Source organism: Channa argus, chromosome 4, assembly GCF_033026475.1.
Source record: "Channa argus isolate prfri chromosome 4, Channa argus male v1.0, whole genome shotgun sequence".
NCBI lineage: Eukaryota > Metazoa > Chordata > Actinopteri > Anabantiformes > Channidae > Channa > Channa argus.
This window is the reverse complement of record NC_090200.1, coordinates 29,120,331-29,138,281: the sequence shown is the minus strand read 5'-3', so window position 1 is coordinate 29,138,281 and position 17,951 is coordinate 29,120,331. Positions and strand designations below refer to the sequence as shown.

Here is a 17,951-nt window from a genome sequence, read left to right as displayed (position 1 = left end):
TCTCTGACTTTATCTCCAAAACATCTAACATGAGCTGTCCCTCTGATGTACTCATGCCTGATCCTATCCATCCTCGTCACTCCCAATGAGAACCTCAACATCTTAAGCTATGCTACCTCCAGCTCTGCCTCCTGTCTTTTCTACAGCGCCACTGTCTCTAAGCCGAAAAACATCGCTGGTCTCACCACTGTCTTGAACACCTTTGCTTTCATTCTCGCTGATACTCTTTTATCGCAAAACACACCTGACACTTTTCTCCACCCGTTCCAACCTGCTTGCACTCGCCTCTTCACGTCACGTCTACTGTCAGTCCTACGTTCTTAGCTTTCCTCTTCTCTCTCTGTCTACAAACAAACCTTCCTCCTCTCCTTCTTCGACCAACAGTAGGCTTGCATTCTGAGACTGAAGTGGCCTATTGGGATGATATGGTACCATGAGGTCTTTTAGATATGATGGAGCTTGACCCTTTAGAGCTTTATATGTAAGAAGCAGGGTTTTACATTCTGTTCTAGATTTGTTGAGAAGCCAATGGAAAGAAGCTAGTGAAGGCAAAATATGATACAGTCCGCACTTTTGCTGCAAATAGTTTGCTTCATTGAAAGTGACACCTTCTCGCTAAATGTTTGCACCTCAGTGTATTCTACAATGGCATTTTAGTATACTGCATTGACCTTTAAAAGTCATAGGTATCAGATCGGCAACACATCCATGCTTGGAATGGAAAACATGCAATTACTCTGTCAAATTTCGTGGTGCTCAAACCCACAATTCCTCGTAAAGCTTGGTATTGTAAGGCTATTTTCATACTTGTCGACTTTCATAGGTGAAAGTTTTCCTGAGAACAGATCTGTGGAATAGATGTCGCAGTCAAGGGCTCGTCCGGGATTTGAACCCGGGACCTCTCGCACCCGAAGCGAGAATCATACCCCTAGACCAACGAGCCACATAAAGACAAGCGAATTGCAGAGTTTGTAAACTAATATCCCATTTGTAGACAGAATTTACTCACCTTTAGATTGGCCAATTTGTGTATTGGCAACCTCACTACATTGAAAGTGTTACCATCTCTTTTCTTTTATGCATCTCAATGAACTTGAGGAGAGCATTTGAACTCTCTTTTGAGAGAGTATATCTAAAAATCTCCTCTTTGGTCTTCCTCTAGACCTCTTGCCTGGCAGCTCCAACCTCAGCATCCTTCTACCGACATATTGACAGTCTCTCCTCTTAACATGTCCAAACCACCTCAATCTGGCCTCTCTGACTTTATCTCCAAAACATCTAACATGAGCTGTCCCTCTGATGTACTCATGCCTGATCCCATCCATCCTCGTCACTCCCAATGAGAACCTCAACATCTTAAGCTCTGCTACCTCCAGCTCTGCCTCCTGTCTTTTCTACAGTGCCACTGTCTCTAAGCCGAAAAACATCGCTGGTCTCACCACCTTCTTGAACACCTTTGCTTTCATTCTCGCTGATAATCTTTTATCGCAAAACACACCTGACCCTTTTCTCCACCCGTTCCAACCTGCTTGCACTCGCCTCTTCACGTCACGTCTACTGTCAGTTCTACGTTCTTAGCTTTCCTCTTCTCTCTCTGCCTACAAACAAACCTTCCTCCTCTCCTTCTTCGACCAACAGTAGGCTTGCATTCTGAGACTGAAGTGGCCTATTGGGATGATATGGTAGCATGAGGTCTTTTAGATATGATGGAGCTTGACCCTTTAGAGCTTTAAATGTAAGAAGCAGGGTTTTACATTCTGTTCTAGATTTGTTGAGAAGCCAATGGAAAGAAGCTAGTGAAGGCAAAATATGATACAGTCAGCACTTTTGCTGCAAATAGTTTGCTTCATTGAAAGTGACACCTTCTCGCTAAATGTTTGCACCTCAGTGTATTCTACAATGGCATTTTAGTATACTGCATTGACCTTTAAAAGTCATAGGTATCAGATCGGCAACACATCCATGCTTGGAATGGAAAAAATGCAATTACTCTGTCAAATTTTGTGGTGCTCAAACCCACAATTCCTCATAAAGCTAGGTATAGTAAGGCTGTTTTTATACTTGTCGACTTTCGTAGGTGAAAGTCTTCCTAAAAAGGGTCTGTGGAATAGATGTCGCAGTCAAGGGCTCGTCCGGGATTTGAACCCGGGACCTCTCGCAATTTGTGTATTGGCAACCTCACTACATTGAAAGTGTTACCATCTCTTTTCTTGTATGCATCTCAATGAACTTGAGGAGAGCATTTGAACTCTCTTTTGAGAGAGTATATCCAAAAATCTCCTCTTTGGTCTTCCTCTAGACCTCTTGCCTGGCAGCTCCAACCTCAGCATCCTTTATCCGATATACTGTTTTCACCATCTCTCCTCTGAATAAGTCCAAACCACTTCAATCTAGCCTCTCTGACTTTATCTCCAAAACATCTAACATAAGCTGTCCCTCTGATGTACTCATGCCCGATCCTATCCATCCTTGTCACTCCAAATGAGAACCTCAACATCTTAAGCTCTGCTACCTCCAGCTCTGCCTCCTGTCTTTTCTACAGAAGCCAATGGCAAGAAGCTAGTGAAGGCAAAATATGATACAGTCAGCACTTTTGCTGCAAATAGTTTGCTTCATTGAAAGTGACACCTTCTCGCTAAATTTTTGCACCTCAGTGTATTCTACAATGGCATTTTAGTATACTGCATTGACCTTTAAAAGTCATAGGTATCAGATCGGCAACACATCCATGCTTGGAATGGAAAACATGCAATTACTCTGTCAAATTTCGTGGTGCTCAAACCCACAATTCCTCGTAAAGCTTGGTATTGTAAGGCTGTTTTTATACTTGTCGACTTTCGTAGGTGAAAGTCTTCCTAAAAACGGTGTGTGGAATAGATGTCGCAGTCAAGGGCTCGTCCGGGATTTGATTCCTGGACCTCTCGCAACCAAAGCGAGAATCATACCCCTAGACCAACGAGCCTCGCGTCCAGTGGGCTTGTAATGAGTTCAGCCCTACTATCCAAATGAAGAACAAGAACTTCAGTCATTCTCAAACTGAGAAATTCATGTTGTGTAAATTTCCGACAAAAACATTAATGTGAGGACATACTCCATTGACAGAGAAAGGTTGTGGTTTCCAGATCAGCAAAACACGAGTGAGTGGAATCTTGTCTCGTTCTAGTAACAACTTTCACAGCAACACTTGCATCTGGTCTTGTGGTTACACGTGGAAAGCGTTACATCTTCTTTTCTCATAGACATTGAATTTAGCATTCAGGGCTCGTCCGGAGACTTCTCACACCCTAAGCGAGAATCATTCCCCTAGACCAAGGCTAGTGAAGGCAAAATATGATACAGTCAGCTCTTGACTTTTGAAAGTCGGGTTTTCCAAATCGGCAAAACATCAACACTTGGCATCTTGTGTCGTGTACTAACTAAAGTTTCCTGTGTTTGAACAAGGAAAAAGTGCACTTACTCTGTCAAAGTTTGTGGTGCTCAAACCCACAATTCCTCATAAAGCTTGCTATGGTAAGGCTGTTTTCATACTTGTCGACTTTCATAGGTGAAAGTTTTCCTGAGAACAGATCTGTGGAATAGATGTCGCAGTCAAGGGCTCGTCCGGGATTTGAACCCGGGACCTCTCGCACCCAAAGCGAGAATCATACCCCTAGACCAACGAGCCACATAAAGACAAGCGAATTGCAGTGTTTGTAAACTAATATCCCATTTGTAGACAGAATTTACTCACCTTTAGATTGGCCAATTTGTGTATTGGCAACCTCACTACATTGAAAGTGTTACCATCTCTTTTCTTGTATGCATCTCAATGAACTTCTGGAGAGCATTTGAACTCTCTTTTGAGAGAGTATGTCCAAAAAGCTCCTCTTTGTTCTTCCTCTAGACCTCTTGCCTGGCAGCTCCAACCTCAGCATCCTTCTACCGACATATTGACAGTCTCTGCTCTGAACATGTCCAAACCACCTCAATCTGGCCTCTCTGACTTTATCTCCAAAACATCTAACATGAGCTGTCCCTCTGATGTACTCATGCCTGATCCCATCCATCCTCGTCACTCCCAATGAGAACCTCAACATCTTAAGCTCTGCTACCTCCAGCTCTGCCTCCTGTCTTTTCTACAGTGCCACTGTCTCTAAGCCGAAAAACATCGCTGGTCTCACCACCTTCTTGAACACCTTTGCTTTCATTCTCGCTGATAATCTTTTATCGCAAAACACACCTGACCCTTTTCTCCACCGTTCCAACCTGCTTGCACTCACCTCACTACATTGAAAGTGTTACCATCTCTTTTCTTGTATGCATCTCAATGAACTTGAGGAGAGCATTTGAACTCTCTTTTGAGAGAGTATATCTAAAAATCTCCTTTTTGGTCTTCCTCTAGACCTCTTGCCTGGCAGCTCCAACCTCAGCATCTTTTATCCGATATACTGTTTTCACCATCTCTCCTCTGAATAAGTCCAAACCATCTCAATCTGGCCTCTCTGACTTTATCTCCAAAACAGCTAACATGAGCTGTCCCTCTGATGTACTCATGCCTGATCCCATCCATCCTCGTCACTCCCAATGAGAACCTCAACATCTTAAGCTCTGCTACCTCAAGCTCTGCCTCCTGTCTTTTCTACAGTGCCACTGTCTCTAAGCCGAAGAACATCGCTGGTCTCACCACCTTCTTGAACACCTTTGCTTTCATTCTCGCTGATACTCTTTTATGGCAAAACACACCTGACACTTGTCTCCACCCGTTCCAACCTGCTTGCACTCGCCTCTTCACGTCACGTCTACTGTCAGTCCTACGTTCTTAGCTTTCCTCTTCTCTCTCTGTCTACAAACAAACCTTCCTCCTCTCCTTCTTCGACCAACAGTAGGCTTGCATTCTGAGACTGAAGTGGCCTATTGGGATGATATGGTACCATGAGGTCTTTTAGATATGATGGAGCTTGACCCTTTAGAGCTTTATATGTAAGAAGCAGGGTTTTACATTCTGTTCTAGATTTGTTGAGAAGCCAATGGAAAGAAGCTAGTGAAGGCAAAATATGATACAGTCCGCACTTTTGCTGCAAATAGTTTGCTTCATTGAAAGTGACACCTTCTCGCTAAATGTTTGCACCTCAGTGTATTCTACAATGGCATTTTAGTATACTGCATTGACCTTTAAAAGTCATAGGTATCAGATCGGCAACACATCCATGCTTGGAATGGAAAAAATGCAATTACTCTGTCAAAATTTGTGGTGCTCAAACCCACAATTCCTCATAAAGCTAGGTATAGTAAGGCTGTTTTTTTATTTGTCGACTTTCGTAGGTGAAAGTCTTCCTAAAAAGGGTCTGTGGAATAGATGTCGCAGTCAAGGGCTCGTCCGGGATTTGAACCCGGGACCTCTCGCACCCAAAGCGAGAATCATACCCCTAGACCAACAAGCCTCGGGTCCGGTGGTTTTGTATTGAGTTCAGCCCTACTATCCAAATGAAGAACAAGAACTTCAGTCATTCTCAAACTGAGAAATTCATGTTGTGTAAATTTCCGACAAAAACATTAATGTGAGGACATGCTCCATTCACAGAGAAAGGTTGTGGTTTCCAGATGAGCAAAACACGAGTGAGTGGAATCTTGTCTCGTCTAGTAACAACTTTCACAGCAAAACTTGCATCTGGTCTTGTGGTTACACGTGGAAAGCGTTACATCCTCTCTTCTCATAGACATTTAATTTAGCATTCAGGGCTCGTCCGGAGACCTCTCACACCCTAAGCGAGAATCATTCCACTAGACCAAGGCTAGTGAAGGCAAAATATGATACAGTCAGCTCTTGACTTTTGAAAGTCGGGTTTTCCAAATCGGCAAAACATCAATACTTGGCATCTTGTGTCGTGTACTAACTAAAGTTTCCTGTGTTTGCACAAGGAAAAAATGCAATTACTCTGTCAAAGTTTTTGGTGCTCAAACCCACAATTCCTCATAAAACTTGGTATGGAAAGCCTGTTTTCATACTTGTCAACTTTCATAGGAGAAAGTTTTCCTGAAAAGGGTCAGTGGAATAGATGTCGCAGTCAAGGGCTCGTCCTGGATTTGAACCCGGGACCTCTCGCACCCTAAGCGAGAATCATACCCCTAGACCAACGAGCCATATAAAGACAAGCGAATTGCAGAGTTTGTAAACTAATATCCCATTTGTAGACAGAATTTACTCACCTTTAGATTGGCCAATTTGTGTATTGGCAACCTCACTACATTGAAAGTGTTACCATCTCTTTTCTTGTATGCATGTCAATGAACTTGAGGAGAGCATTTGAACTCTCTTTTGAGAGAGTATATCCAAAAATCTCCTCTTTGGTCTTCCTCTAGACCTCTTGCCTGGCAGCTCCAACCTCAGCATCCTTCTACCGACATATTGACAGTCTCTCCTCTGAACATGTCCAAACCACCTCAATCTGGCCTCTCTGACTTTATCTCCAAAACATCTAACATGAGCTGTCCCTCTGATGTACTCATGCCTGATCCTATCCATCCTCGTCACTCCCAATGAGAACCTCAACATCTTAAGCTAGGCGACCTCCAGCTCTGCCTCCTGTCTTTTCTACAGTGCCACTGTCTCTAAGCCGAAAAACATCGCTGGTCTCACCACTGTCTTGAACACCTTTGCTTTCATTCTCGCTGATACTCTTTTATCGCAAAACACACCTGACACTTTTCTCCACCCGTTCCAACCTGCTTGCACTCGCCTCTTCACGTCACGTCTACTGTCAGTCCTACGTTCTTAGCTTTCCTCTTCTCTCTCTGTCTACAAAAAAACCTTCCTCCTCTCCTTCTTCGACCAACAGTAGGCTTGCACTCTGAGACTGAAGTGGCCTATTGGGATGATATGGTACCATGAGGTCTTTTAGATATGATGGAGCTTGACCCTTTAGAGCTTTATATGTAAGAAGCAAGGTTTTACATTCTGTTCTAGATTTGTTGAGAAGCCAATGGAAAGAAGCTAGTGAAGGCAAAATATGATACAGTCCGCACTTTTGCTGCAAATAGTTTGCTTCATTGAAAGTGACACCTTCTCGCTAAATGTTTGCACCTCAGTGTATTCTACAATGGCATTTTAGTATACTGCATTGACCTTTAAAAGTCATAGGTATCAGATCGGCAACACATCCATGCTTGGAATGGAAAAAAGGCAGTTACTCTGTCAAATTTTGTGCAGTGTACAGTGCCACTGTCTCTAAGCCGAAAAACATCGCTGGTCTCACCACCGTCTTGAACACCTTTGCTTTCATTCATGCTGATACTCTTTTATCGCAAAACACACCTGACACTTTTCTTCACCAGTTCCAACCTGCTTGCACTCGCCTCTTCACGTCACGTCTACATTCAGTCCCACGTTTTTAGCTTTCCTTTTCTTTCTCTGCCTACAAACAAACATTCCTCCTCTCCTTCTTCGACCAACAGTAGGCTTGCATTCTGAGACTGAAGTGGCCTATTGGGATGATATGGTACCATGAGGTCTTTTAGATGTGATGGAGCTTGACCCTTTTGTGGTGCTCAAACCCACAATTCCTCATAAAGCTTGCTATGGTAAGGCTGTTTTCATACTTGTCAACTTTCATAGGTGAAAGTTTTCCTGAGAACAGATCTGTGGAATAGATGTCGCAGTCAAGGGCTCGTCCAGGATTTGAACCTGGGACCTCTCGCACCCTAAGCGAGAATCATACCCCTAGACCAACGAGCCACATAAAGACAAGCGAATTGCAGAGTTTGTAAACTAATATCCCATTTGTAGACAGAATTTACTCACCTTTAGATTGGCCAATTTGTGCTACCTCAAGCTCTGCCTCCTGTCTTTTCTACAGTGCCACTGTCTCTAAGCCGAAAAACATCGCTGGTCTCACCACTGTCTTGAACACCTTTGCTTTCATTCTCGCTGATACTCTTTTATTGCAAAACACACCTGACACTTTTCTCCACCCGTTCCAACCTGCTTGCACTCGCCTCTTCACGTCACGTCTACTGTCAGTCCTACGTTCTTAGCTTTCCTCTTCTCTCTCTGTCTACAAACAAACCTTCCTCCTCTCCTTCTTCGACCAACAGTAGGCTTGCATTCTGAGACTGAAGTGGCCTATTGGGATGATATGGTACCATGAGGTCTTTTAGATATGATGGAGCTTGAATCTTTAGAGCTTTATATGTAAGAAGCAGGGTTTTACATTCTGTTCGAGATTTGTTGAGAAGCCAATGGAAAGAAGCTAGTGAAGGCAAAATATGATACAGTCCGCACTTTTGCTGCAAATAGTTTGCTTCATTGAAAGTGACACCTTCTCGCTAAATGTTTGCACCTCAGTGTATTCTACAATGGCATTTTAGTATACTGCATTGACCTTTAAAAGTCATAGGTATCAGATCGGCAACACATCCATGCTTGGAATGGAAAAAATGCAATTACTCTGTCAAATTTTGGGGTGCTCAAACCCACAATTCCTCATAAAGCTTGCTATGGTAAGGCTGTTTTCATACTTGTCGACTTTCATAGGTGAAAGTTTTCCTGAGAACAGATCTGTGGAATAGATGTCGCAGTCAAGGGCTCGTCCGGGATTTGAACCCGGGACCTCTCGCACCCGAAGCGAGAATCATACCCCTAGACCAACGAGCCATATAAAGATGAGCGGATTGCAGAGTTTGTGAACTACTACCCCATTTGTAGACAGAATTTACTCACCTTTAGATTGGCCAATTTGTGTATTGGCAACCTCACTACATTGAAAGTGTTACCATCTCTTTTCTTGTATGCATCTCAATGAACTTGAGGAGAGCATTTGAACTCTCTTTTGAGAGAGTATATCTAAAAATCTCCTTTTTGGTCTTCCTCTAGACCTCTTCCCTGGCAGCTCCAACCTCAGCATCCTTCTACCGACATATTGACAGTCTCTGCTCTGAACATGTCCAAACCACCTCAATCTGGCCTCTCTGACTTTATCTCCAAAACATCTAACATGAGCTGTCCCTCTGATGTACTCATGCCTGATCCCATCCATCCTCGTCACTCCCAATGAGAACCTCAACATCTTAAGCTCTGCTACCTCCAGCTCTGCCTCCTGTCTTTTCTACAGTGCCACTGTCTCTAAGCCGAAAAACATCGCTGGTCTCACCACCTTCTTGAACACCTTTGCTTTCATTCTCGCTGATAATCTTTTATCGCAAAACACACCTGACCCTTTTCTCCACCGTTCCAACCTGCTTGCACTCACCTCACTACATTGAAAGTGTTACCATCTCTTTTCTTGTATGCATCTCAATGAACTTGAGGAGAGCATTTGAACTCTCTTTTGAGAGAGTATATCTAAAAATCTCCTTTTTGGTCTTCCTCTAGACCTCTTGCCTGGCAGCTCCAACCTCAGCATCTTTTATCCGATATACTGTTTTCACCATCTCTCCTCTGAATAAGTCCAAACCATCTCAATCTGGCCTCTCTGACTTTATCTCCAAAACAGCTAACATGAGCTGTCCCTCTGATGTACTCATGCCTGATCCCATCCATCCTCGTCACTCCCAATGAGAACCTCAACATCTTAAGCTCTGCTACCTCCAGCTCTGCCTCCTGTCTTTTCTACAGTGCCACTGTCTCTAAGCCGAAGAACATCGCTGGTCTCACCACCTTCTTGAACACCTTTGCTTTCATTCTCGCTGATACTCTTTTATGGCAAAACACACCTGACACTTGTCTCCACCCGTTCCAACCTGCTTGCACTCGCCTCTTCACGTCACGTCTACTGTCAGTCCTACGTTCTTAGCTTTCCTCTTCTCTCTCTGTCTACAAACAAACCTTCCTCCTCTCCTTCTTCGACCAACAGTAGGCTTGCATTCTGAGACTGAAGTGGCCTATTGGGATGATATGGTACCATGAGGTCTTTTAGATATGATGGAGCTTGACCCTTTAGAGCTTTATATGTAAGAAGCAGGATTTACATTCTGTTCTAGATTTGTTGAGAAGCCAATGGAAAGAAGCTAGTGAAGGCAAAATATGATACTGTCCGCACTTTTGCTGCAAATAGTTTGCTTCATTGAAAGTGACACCTTCTCGCTAAATGTTTGCACCTCAGTGTATTCTACAATGGCATTTTAGTATACTGCATTGACCTTTAAAAGTCATAGGTATCAGATCGGCAACACATCCATGCTTGGAATGGAAAAAATGCAATTACTCTGTCAAAATTTGTGGTGCTCAAACCCACAATTCCTCATAAAGCTAGGTATAGTAAGGCTGTTTTTTTATTTGTCGACTTTCGTAGGTGAAAGTTTTCCTGAAAAGGGTCAGTGGAATAGATGTCGCAGTCAAGGGCTCGTCCGGGATTTGAACCCGGGACCTCTCGCACCCTAAGCGAGAATCATACCCCTAGACCAACGAGCCATATAAAGACAAGCGAATTGCAGAGTTTGTAAACTAATATCCCATTTGTAGACAGAATTTACTCACCTTTAGATTGGCCAATTTGTGTATTGGCAACCTCACTACATTGAAAGTGTTACCATCTCTTTTCTTGTATGCATGTCAATGAACTTGAGGAGAGCATTTGAACTCTCTTTTGAGAGAGTATATCCAAAAATCTCCTCTTTGGTCTTCCTCTAGACCTCTTGCCTGGCAGCTCCAACCTCAGCATCCTTCTACCGACATATTGACAGTCTCTCCTCTGAACATGTCCAAACCACCTCAATCTGGCCTCTCTGACTTTATCTCCAAAACATCTAACATGAGCTGTCCCTCTGATGTACTCATGCCTGATCCTATCCATCCTCGTCACTCCCAATGAGAACCTCAACATCTTAAGCTAGGCGACCTCCAGCTCTGCCTCCTGTCTTTTCTACAGTGCCACTGTCTCTAAGCCGAAAAACATCGCTGGTCTCACCACTGTCTTGAACACCTTTGCTTTCATTCTCGCTGATACTCTTTTATCGCAAAACACACCTGACACTTTTCTCCACCCGTTCCAACCTGCTTGCACTCGCCTCTTCACGTCACGTCTACTGTCAGTCCTACGTTCTTAGCTTTCCTCTTCTCTCTCTGTCTACAAACAAACCTTCCTCCTCTCCTTCTTCGACCAACAGTAGGCTTGCACTCTGAGACTGAAGTGGCCTATTGGGATGATATGGTACCATGAGGTCTTTTAGATATGATGGAGCTTGACCCTTTAGAGCTTTATATGTAAGAAGCAGGGTTTTACATTCTGTTCTAGATTTGTTGAGAAGCCAATGGAAAGAAGCTAGTGAAGGCAAAATATGATACAGTCCGCACTTTTGCTGCAAATAGTTTGCTTCATTGAAAGTGACACCTTCTCGCTAAATGTTTGCACCTCAGTGTATTCTACAATGGCATTTTAGTATACTGCATTGACCTTTAAAAGTCATAGGTATCAGATCGGCAACACATCCATGCTTGGAATGGAAAAAAGGCAGTTACTCTGTCAAATTTTGTGCAGTGTACAGTGCCACTGTCTCTAAGCCGAAAAACATCGCTGGTCTCACCACCGTCTTGAACACCTTTGCTTTCATTCTTGCTGATACTCTTTTATCGCAAAACACACCTGACACTTTTCTTCACCAGTTCCAACCTGCTTGCACTCGCCTCTTCACGTCACGTCTATATTCAGTCCCACGTTTTTAGCTTTCCTTTTCTCTCTCTGCCTACAAACAAACATTCCTCCTCTCCTTCTTCGACCAACAGTAGGCTTGCATTCTGAGACTGAAGTGGCCTATTGGGATGATATGGTACCATGAGGTCTTTTAGATGTGATGGAGCTTGACCCTTTTGTGGTGCTCAAACCCACAATTCCTCATAAAGCTTGCTATGGTAAGGCTGTTTTCATACTTGTCGACTTTCATAGGTGAAAGTTTTCCTGAGAACAGATCTGTGGAATAGATGTCACAGTCAAGGGCTCGTCCGGGATTTGAACCCGGGACCTCTCGCACCCTAAGCGAGAATCATACCCCTAGACCAACGAGCCACATAAAGACAAGCGAATTGCAGAGTTTGTAAACTAATATCCCATTTGTAGACAGAATTTACTCACCTTTAGATTGGCCAATTTGTGTATTGGCAACCTCACTACATTGAAAGTGTTACCATCTCTTTTCTTGTATGCATCTCAATGAACTTGAGGAGAGCATTTGAACTCTCTTTTGAGAGAGTATGTCCAAAAAGCTCCTCTTTTGTCTTCCTCTAGACCTCTTGCCTGGCAGCTCCAACCTCAGCATCCTTCTACCGACATATTGACAGTCTCTCCTCTGAACATGTCCAAACCACCTCAATCTGGCCTCTCTGACTTTATCTCCAAAACATCTAACATGAGCTGTCCCTCTGATGTACTCATGCCTGATCCTATCCATCCTCGTCACTCCCAATGAGAACCTCAACATCTTAAGCTATGCTACCTCCAGCTCTGCCTCCTGTCTTTTCTACAGTGCCACTGTCTCTAAGCCGAAAAACATCGCTGGTCTCACCACCGTCTTGAACACCTTTGCTTTCATTCTCGCTGATACTCTTTTATGGCAAAACACACCTGACACTTGTCTCCACCCGTTCCAACCTGCTTGCACTCGCCTCTTCACGTCACGTCTACTGTCAGTCCTACGTTCTTAGCTTTCCTCTTCTCTCTCTGTCTACAAACAAACCTTCCTCCTCTCATTCTTCGACCAACAGTAGGCTTGCATTCTGAGACTGAAGTGGCCTATTGGGATGATATGGTACCATGAGGTCTTTTAGATATGATGGAGCTTGACCCTTTAGAGCTTTATATGTAAGAAGCAGGGTTTTACATTCTGTTCTAGATTTGTTGAGAAGCCAATGGAAAGAAGCTAGTGAAGGCAATATATGATACAGTCCGCACTTTTGCTGCAAATAGTTTGCTTCATTGAAAGTGACACCTTCTCGCTAAATGTTTGCACCTCAGTGTATTCTACAATGGCATTTTAGTATACTGCATTGACCTTACTTACTTACTCTGTCAAATTTTGTGGTGCTCTAACCCACAATTCCTCATAAAGCTTGCTATGGTAAGGCTGTTTTCATACTTGTCGACTTTCATAGGTGAAAGTTTTCCTGAGAACAGATCTGTGGAATAGATGTCGCAGTCAAGGGCTCGTCCGGGATTTGAACCCGGGACCTCTCGCACCCTAAGCGAGAATCATACCCGTAGACCAACGAGCCACATAAAGACAAGCGAATTGCAGAGTTTGTAAACTAATATCCCATTTGTAGACAGAATTTACTCACCTTTAGATTGGCCAATTTGTGTATTGGCAACCTCACTACATTGAAAGTGTTACCATCTCTTTTCTTGTATGCATCTCAATGAACTTGAGGAGAGCATTTGAACTCTCTTTTGAGAGAGTATGTCCAAAAAGCTCCTCTTTGTTCTTCCTCTAGACCTCTTGCCTGGCAGCTCCAACCTCAGCATCCTTCTACCGACATATTGACAGTCTCTCCTCTGAACATGTCCAAACCACCTCAATCTGGCCTCTCTGACTTTATCTCCAAAACATCTAACATGAGCTGTCCCTCTGATGTACTCATGCCTGATCCTATCCATCCTCGTCACTCCCAATGAGAACCTCAACATCTTAAGCTATGCTACCTCCAGCTCTGCCTCCTGTCTTTTCTACAGTGCCACTGTCTCTAAGCCGAAAAACATCGCTGGTCTCACCACTGTCTTGAACACCTTTGCTTTCATTCTCGCTGATACTCTTTTATCGCGAAACACACCTGACACTTTTCTCCACCCGTTCCAACCTGCTTGCACTCGCCTCTTCACGTCACGTCTACATTCAGTCCTACGTTCTTAGCTTTCCTTTTCTCTCTCTGCCTACAAACAAACCTTCCTCCTCTCCTTCTTCGACCAACAGTAGGCTTGCATTCTGAGACTGAAGTGGCCTATTGGGATGATATGGTACCATGAGGTCTTTTAGACATGATGGAGCTTGACCCTTTAGAGCTTTATATGTAAGAAGCAGGGTTTTACATTCTGTTCTAGATTTGTTGAGAAGCCAATGGAAAGAAGCTAGTGAAGGCAAAATATGATACAGTCAGCACTTTTGCTGCAAATAGTTTGCTTCATTGAAAGTGACACCTTCTCGCTAAATGTTTGCACCTCAGTGTATTCTACAATGGCATTTTAGTATACTGCATTGACCTTTAAAAGTCATAGGTATCAGATCGGCAACACATCCATGCTTGGAATGGAAAAAATGCAATTACTCTGTCAAATGTTGTGGTGCTCAAACCCACAATTCCTCATAAAGCTTGGTATAGTAAGGCTGTTTTTATACTTGTCGACTTTCGTAGGTGAAAGTCTTCCTAAAAAAGGTCTGTGGAATAGATGTCGCAGTCAAGGGCTCGTCCGGGATTTGAACCCGGGACCTATCGCACCCAAAGCGAGAATCATACCCCTAGACCAACGAGCCTCGCGTCCAGTGGGCTTGTAATGAGTTCAGCCCTACTATCCAAATGAAGAACAAGAACTTCAGTCATTCTCAAACTGAGAAATTCATGTTGTGTAAATTTCCGACAAAAACATTAATGTGAGGACATACTCCATTGACAGAGAAAGGTTGTGGTTTCCAGATCAGCAAAACACGAGTGAGTGGAATCTTGTCTCGTCTAGTAACAACTTTCACAGAAAAACTTTCATCTGGTCTTGTGGTTACACGTGGAAAGCGTTACATCCTCTCTTCTCATAGACATTGAATTTAGCATTCAGGGCTCGTCCGGAGACCTCTCACACCCTAAGCGAGAATCATTCCCCTAGACCAAGGCTAGTGAAGGCAAAATTTGAATTTACAGAATTTACTCACCTTTAGATTGGCCAATTTGTGTTTTGGCAACCTCACTACATTTAAAGTGTTACCATCTCTTGTATGCATCTCAATGAACTTGAGGAGAGCATTTGAACTCTCTTTTGAGAGAGTATATCCAAAAATCTCCTCTTTGGTCTTCCTCTAGACCTCTTGCCTGGCAGCTCCAACCTCAGCATCCTTCTACCGACATATTGACAGTCTCTCCTCTGAACATGTCCAAACCACCTCAATCTGGCCTCTCTGACTTTATCTCCAAAACATCTAACATGAGCTGTCCCTCTGATGTACTCATGCCTGATCCCATCCATCCTCGTCACTCCCAATGAGAACCTCAACATCTTAAGCTCTGCTACCTCCAGCTCTGCCTCCTGTCTTTTCTACAGTGCCACTGTCTCTAAACCGAAAAACATTGCTGGTCTCACCACCTTCTTGAACACCTTTTCTGTCATTCTCGCTGATACTCTTTTATCGCAAAACACACCTGACACTTTTCTCCACCCGTTCCAACCTGCTTGCACTCGCCTCTTCACGTCACGTCTACTGTCAGTCCTACGTTCTTAGCTTTCCTCTTCTCTCTCTGCCTACAAACAAACCTTCCTCTTCTCCTTCTTCGACCAACAGTAGGCTTGCATTCTGAGACTGAAGTGGCCTATTGGGATGATATGGTACCATGAAGTCTTTTAGATATGATGGAGCTTGACCCTTTAGAGCTTTATATGTAAGAAGCAGGGTTTTGCATTCTGTTCTAGATTTGTTGAGAAGCCAATGGCAAGAAGCTAGTGAAGGCAAAATATGATACAGTCAGCACTTTTGCTGCAAATAGTTTGCTTCATTGAAAGTGACACCTTCTCGCTAAATGTTTGCACCTCAGTGTATTCTACAATGGCATTTTAGTATACTGCATTGACCTTTAAAAGTCATAGGTATCAGATCGGCAACACATCCATGCTTGGAATGGAAAACATGCAATTACTCTGTCAAATTTCGTGGTGCTCAAACCCACAATTCCTCATAAAGCTTGGTATAGTAAGGCTGTTTTTATACTTGTCGACTTTCGTAGGTGAAAGTCTTCCTAAAAACGGTCTGTGGAATAGATGTCGCAGTCAAGGGCTCGTCCGGGATTTGATCCCTGGACCTCTCGCACCCAAAGCGAGAATCATACCCCTAGACCAACGAGCCTTGTGTCCGGTAGTTTTGTATTGAGTTCAGCCGTACTATCCAAATGAAGAACAAGAACTTCAGTCATTCTCAAACTGAGAAATTCATGTTGTGTAAATTTCCGACAAAAACATTAATGTGAGGACATACTCCATTGACAGAGAAAGGTTGTGGTTTCCAGATCAGCAAAACACGAGTGAGTGGAATCTTGTCTCGTCTAGTAACAACTTTCACAGAAACACTTGCATCTGGTCTTGTGGTTACACGTGGAAAGCGTTACATCCTCTCTTCTCATAGACATTGAATTTAGCATTCAGGGTTCGTCCGGAGACCTCTCACACCCTAAGCGAGAATCATTCCCCTAGACCAAGGCTAGTGAAGGCAAAATATGATACAGTCAGCTCTTGACTTTTGAAAGTCGGGTTTTCCAAATCGGCAAAACATCAATACTTGGCATCTTGTGTCGTGTACTAACTAAAGTTTCCTGTGTTTGCACAAGGAAAAAATGCAATTACTCTGTCAAAGTTTTTGGTGCTCAAACCCACAATTCCTCATAAAGCTTAGTATGGTAAGCCTGTTTTCATACTTGTCAACTTTCATAGGAGAAAGTTTTCTTGAAAAGGGTCAGTGGAATAGATGTCGCAGTCAAGGGCTCGTCCGGGATTTGATCCCTGGACCTCTCGCACCCAAAGCGAGAATCATACCCCTAGACCAACGAGCCTCGTGTCCGGTGGTTTTGTATTGAGTTCAGCCGTACTATCCAAATGAAGAACAAGAACTTCAGTCATTCTCAAACTGAGAAATTCATGTTGTGTAAATTTCCGACAAAAACATTAATGTGAGGACATACTCCATTGACAGAGAAAGGTTGTGGTTTCCAGATCAGCAAATCGCGTCCAGTGGGCTTGTAATGAGTTCAGCCCTACTATCCAAATGAAGAACAAGAACTTCAGTCATTCTCAAACTGAGAAATTCATGTTGTGTAAATTTCCGACAAAAACATTAATGTGAGGACATACTCCATTGACAGAGAAAGGTTGTGGTTTCCAGATCAGCAAAACACGAGTGAGTGGAATCTTGTCTCGTTCTAGTAACAACTTTCACAGCAACAGTTGCATCTGGTCTTGTGGTTACACGTGGAAAGCGTTACATCTTCTCTTCTCATAGACATTGAATTTAGCATTCAGGGCTCGTCCGGAGACTTCTCACACCCTAAGCGAGAATCATTCCCCTAGACCAAGGCTAGTGAAGGCAAAATTTGAATTTACAGAATTTACTCACCTTTAGATTGGCCAATTTGTGTTTTGGCAACCTCACTACATTTAAAGTGTTACCATCTCTTTTCTTGTATGCATCTCAATGAACTTGAGGAGAGCATTTGAACTCTCTTTTGAGAGAGTATATCCAAAAATCTCCTCTTTGGTCTTCCTCTAGACCTCTTGCCTGGCAGCTCCAACCTCAGCATCCTTCTACCGACATATTGACAGTCTCTCCTCTTAACATGTCCAAACCACCTCAATCTGGCCTCTCTGACTTTATCTCCAAAACATCTAACATGAGCTGTCCCTCTGATGTACTCATGCCTGATCCTATCCATCCTCGTCACTCCCAATGAGAACCTCAACATCTTAAGCTCTGCTACCTCCAGCTCTGCCTCCTGTCTTTTCTACAGTGCCACTGTCTCTAAGCCGAAAAACATCGCTGGTCTCACCACCGTCTTGAACACCTTTGCTTTCATTCTCGCTGATACTCTTTTATCGCGAAACACACCTGACACTTTTCTCCACCCGTTCCAACCTGCTTGCACTCGCCTCTTCACGTCACGTCTACTGTCAGTCCTACGTTCTTAGCTTTCCTCTTCTCTCTCTGCCTACAAACAAACCTTCCTCTTCTCCTTCTTCGACCAACAGTAGGCTTGCATTCTGAGACTGAAGTGGCCTATTGGGATGATATGGTACCATGAGGTCTTT

The 17,951-nt window shown here is 43.5% G+C and overlaps 12 non-coding genes across 12 annotated transcripts; all 12 read right to left on the bottom strand.

Annotated features, from left to right (window-relative positions):
* Positions 1-871: 871 nt before the first annotated feature.
* trnap-cgg (transfer RNA proline (anticodon CGG)) lies at positions 872-943 on the bottom strand. Its single transcript has one exon. It is a non-coding gene; the product is annotated as a tRNA-Pro (tRNA).
* Positions 944-3,592: 2,649 nt separating this feature from the next.
* On the bottom strand, positions 3,593-3,664 carry trnap-ugg (transfer RNA proline (anticodon UGG)). Its single transcript has one exon. It is a non-coding gene; the product is annotated as a tRNA-Pro (tRNA).
* A 1,684-nt stretch (positions 3,665-5,348) lies between these two features.
* trnap-ugg (transfer RNA proline (anticodon UGG)) lies at positions 5,349-5,420 on the bottom strand. The gene has a single exon. It is a non-coding gene; the product is annotated as a tRNA-Pro (tRNA).
* Positions 5,421-6,048: 628 nt separating this feature from the next.
* On the bottom strand, positions 6,049-6,120 carry trnap-agg (transfer RNA proline (anticodon AGG)). The gene has a single exon. It is a non-coding gene; the product is annotated as a tRNA-Pro (tRNA).
* Positions 6,121-7,639: 1,519 nt separating this feature from the next.
* On the bottom strand, positions 7,640-7,711 carry trnap-agg (transfer RNA proline (anticodon AGG)). The gene has a single exon. It is a non-coding gene; the product is annotated as a tRNA-Pro (tRNA).
* Positions 7,712-8,557: 846 nt separating this feature from the next.
* trnap-cgg (transfer RNA proline (anticodon CGG)) lies at positions 8,558-8,629 on the bottom strand. The gene has a single exon. It is a non-coding gene; the product is annotated as a tRNA-Pro (tRNA).
* A 1,683-nt stretch (positions 8,630-10,312) lies between these two features.
* On the bottom strand, positions 10,313-10,384 carry trnap-agg (transfer RNA proline (anticodon AGG)). The gene has a single exon. It is a non-coding gene; the product is annotated as a tRNA-Pro (tRNA).
* A 1,519-nt stretch (positions 10,385-11,903) lies between these two features.
* On the bottom strand, positions 11,904-11,975 carry trnap-agg (transfer RNA proline (anticodon AGG)). Its single transcript has one exon. It is a non-coding gene; the product is annotated as a tRNA-Pro (tRNA).
* A 1,130-nt stretch (positions 11,976-13,105) lies between these two features.
* Positions 13,106-13,177, bottom strand: trnap-agg (transfer RNA proline (anticodon AGG)). Its single transcript has one exon. It is a non-coding gene; the product is annotated as a tRNA-Pro (tRNA).
* A 1,181-nt stretch (positions 13,178-14,358) lies between these two features.
* Positions 14,359-14,430, bottom strand: trnap-ugg (transfer RNA proline (anticodon UGG)). Its single transcript has one exon. It is a non-coding gene; the product is annotated as a tRNA-Pro (tRNA).
* Positions 14,431-15,930: 1,500 nt separating this feature from the next.
* On the bottom strand, positions 15,931-16,002 carry trnap-ugg (transfer RNA proline (anticodon UGG)). The gene has a single exon. It is a non-coding gene; the product is annotated as a tRNA-Pro (tRNA).
* A 628-nt stretch (positions 16,003-16,630) lies between these two features.
* On the bottom strand, positions 16,631-16,702 carry trnap-ugg (transfer RNA proline (anticodon UGG)). Its single transcript has one exon. It is a non-coding gene; the product is annotated as a tRNA-Pro (tRNA).
* Positions 16,703-17,951: the final 1,249 nt, after the last annotated feature.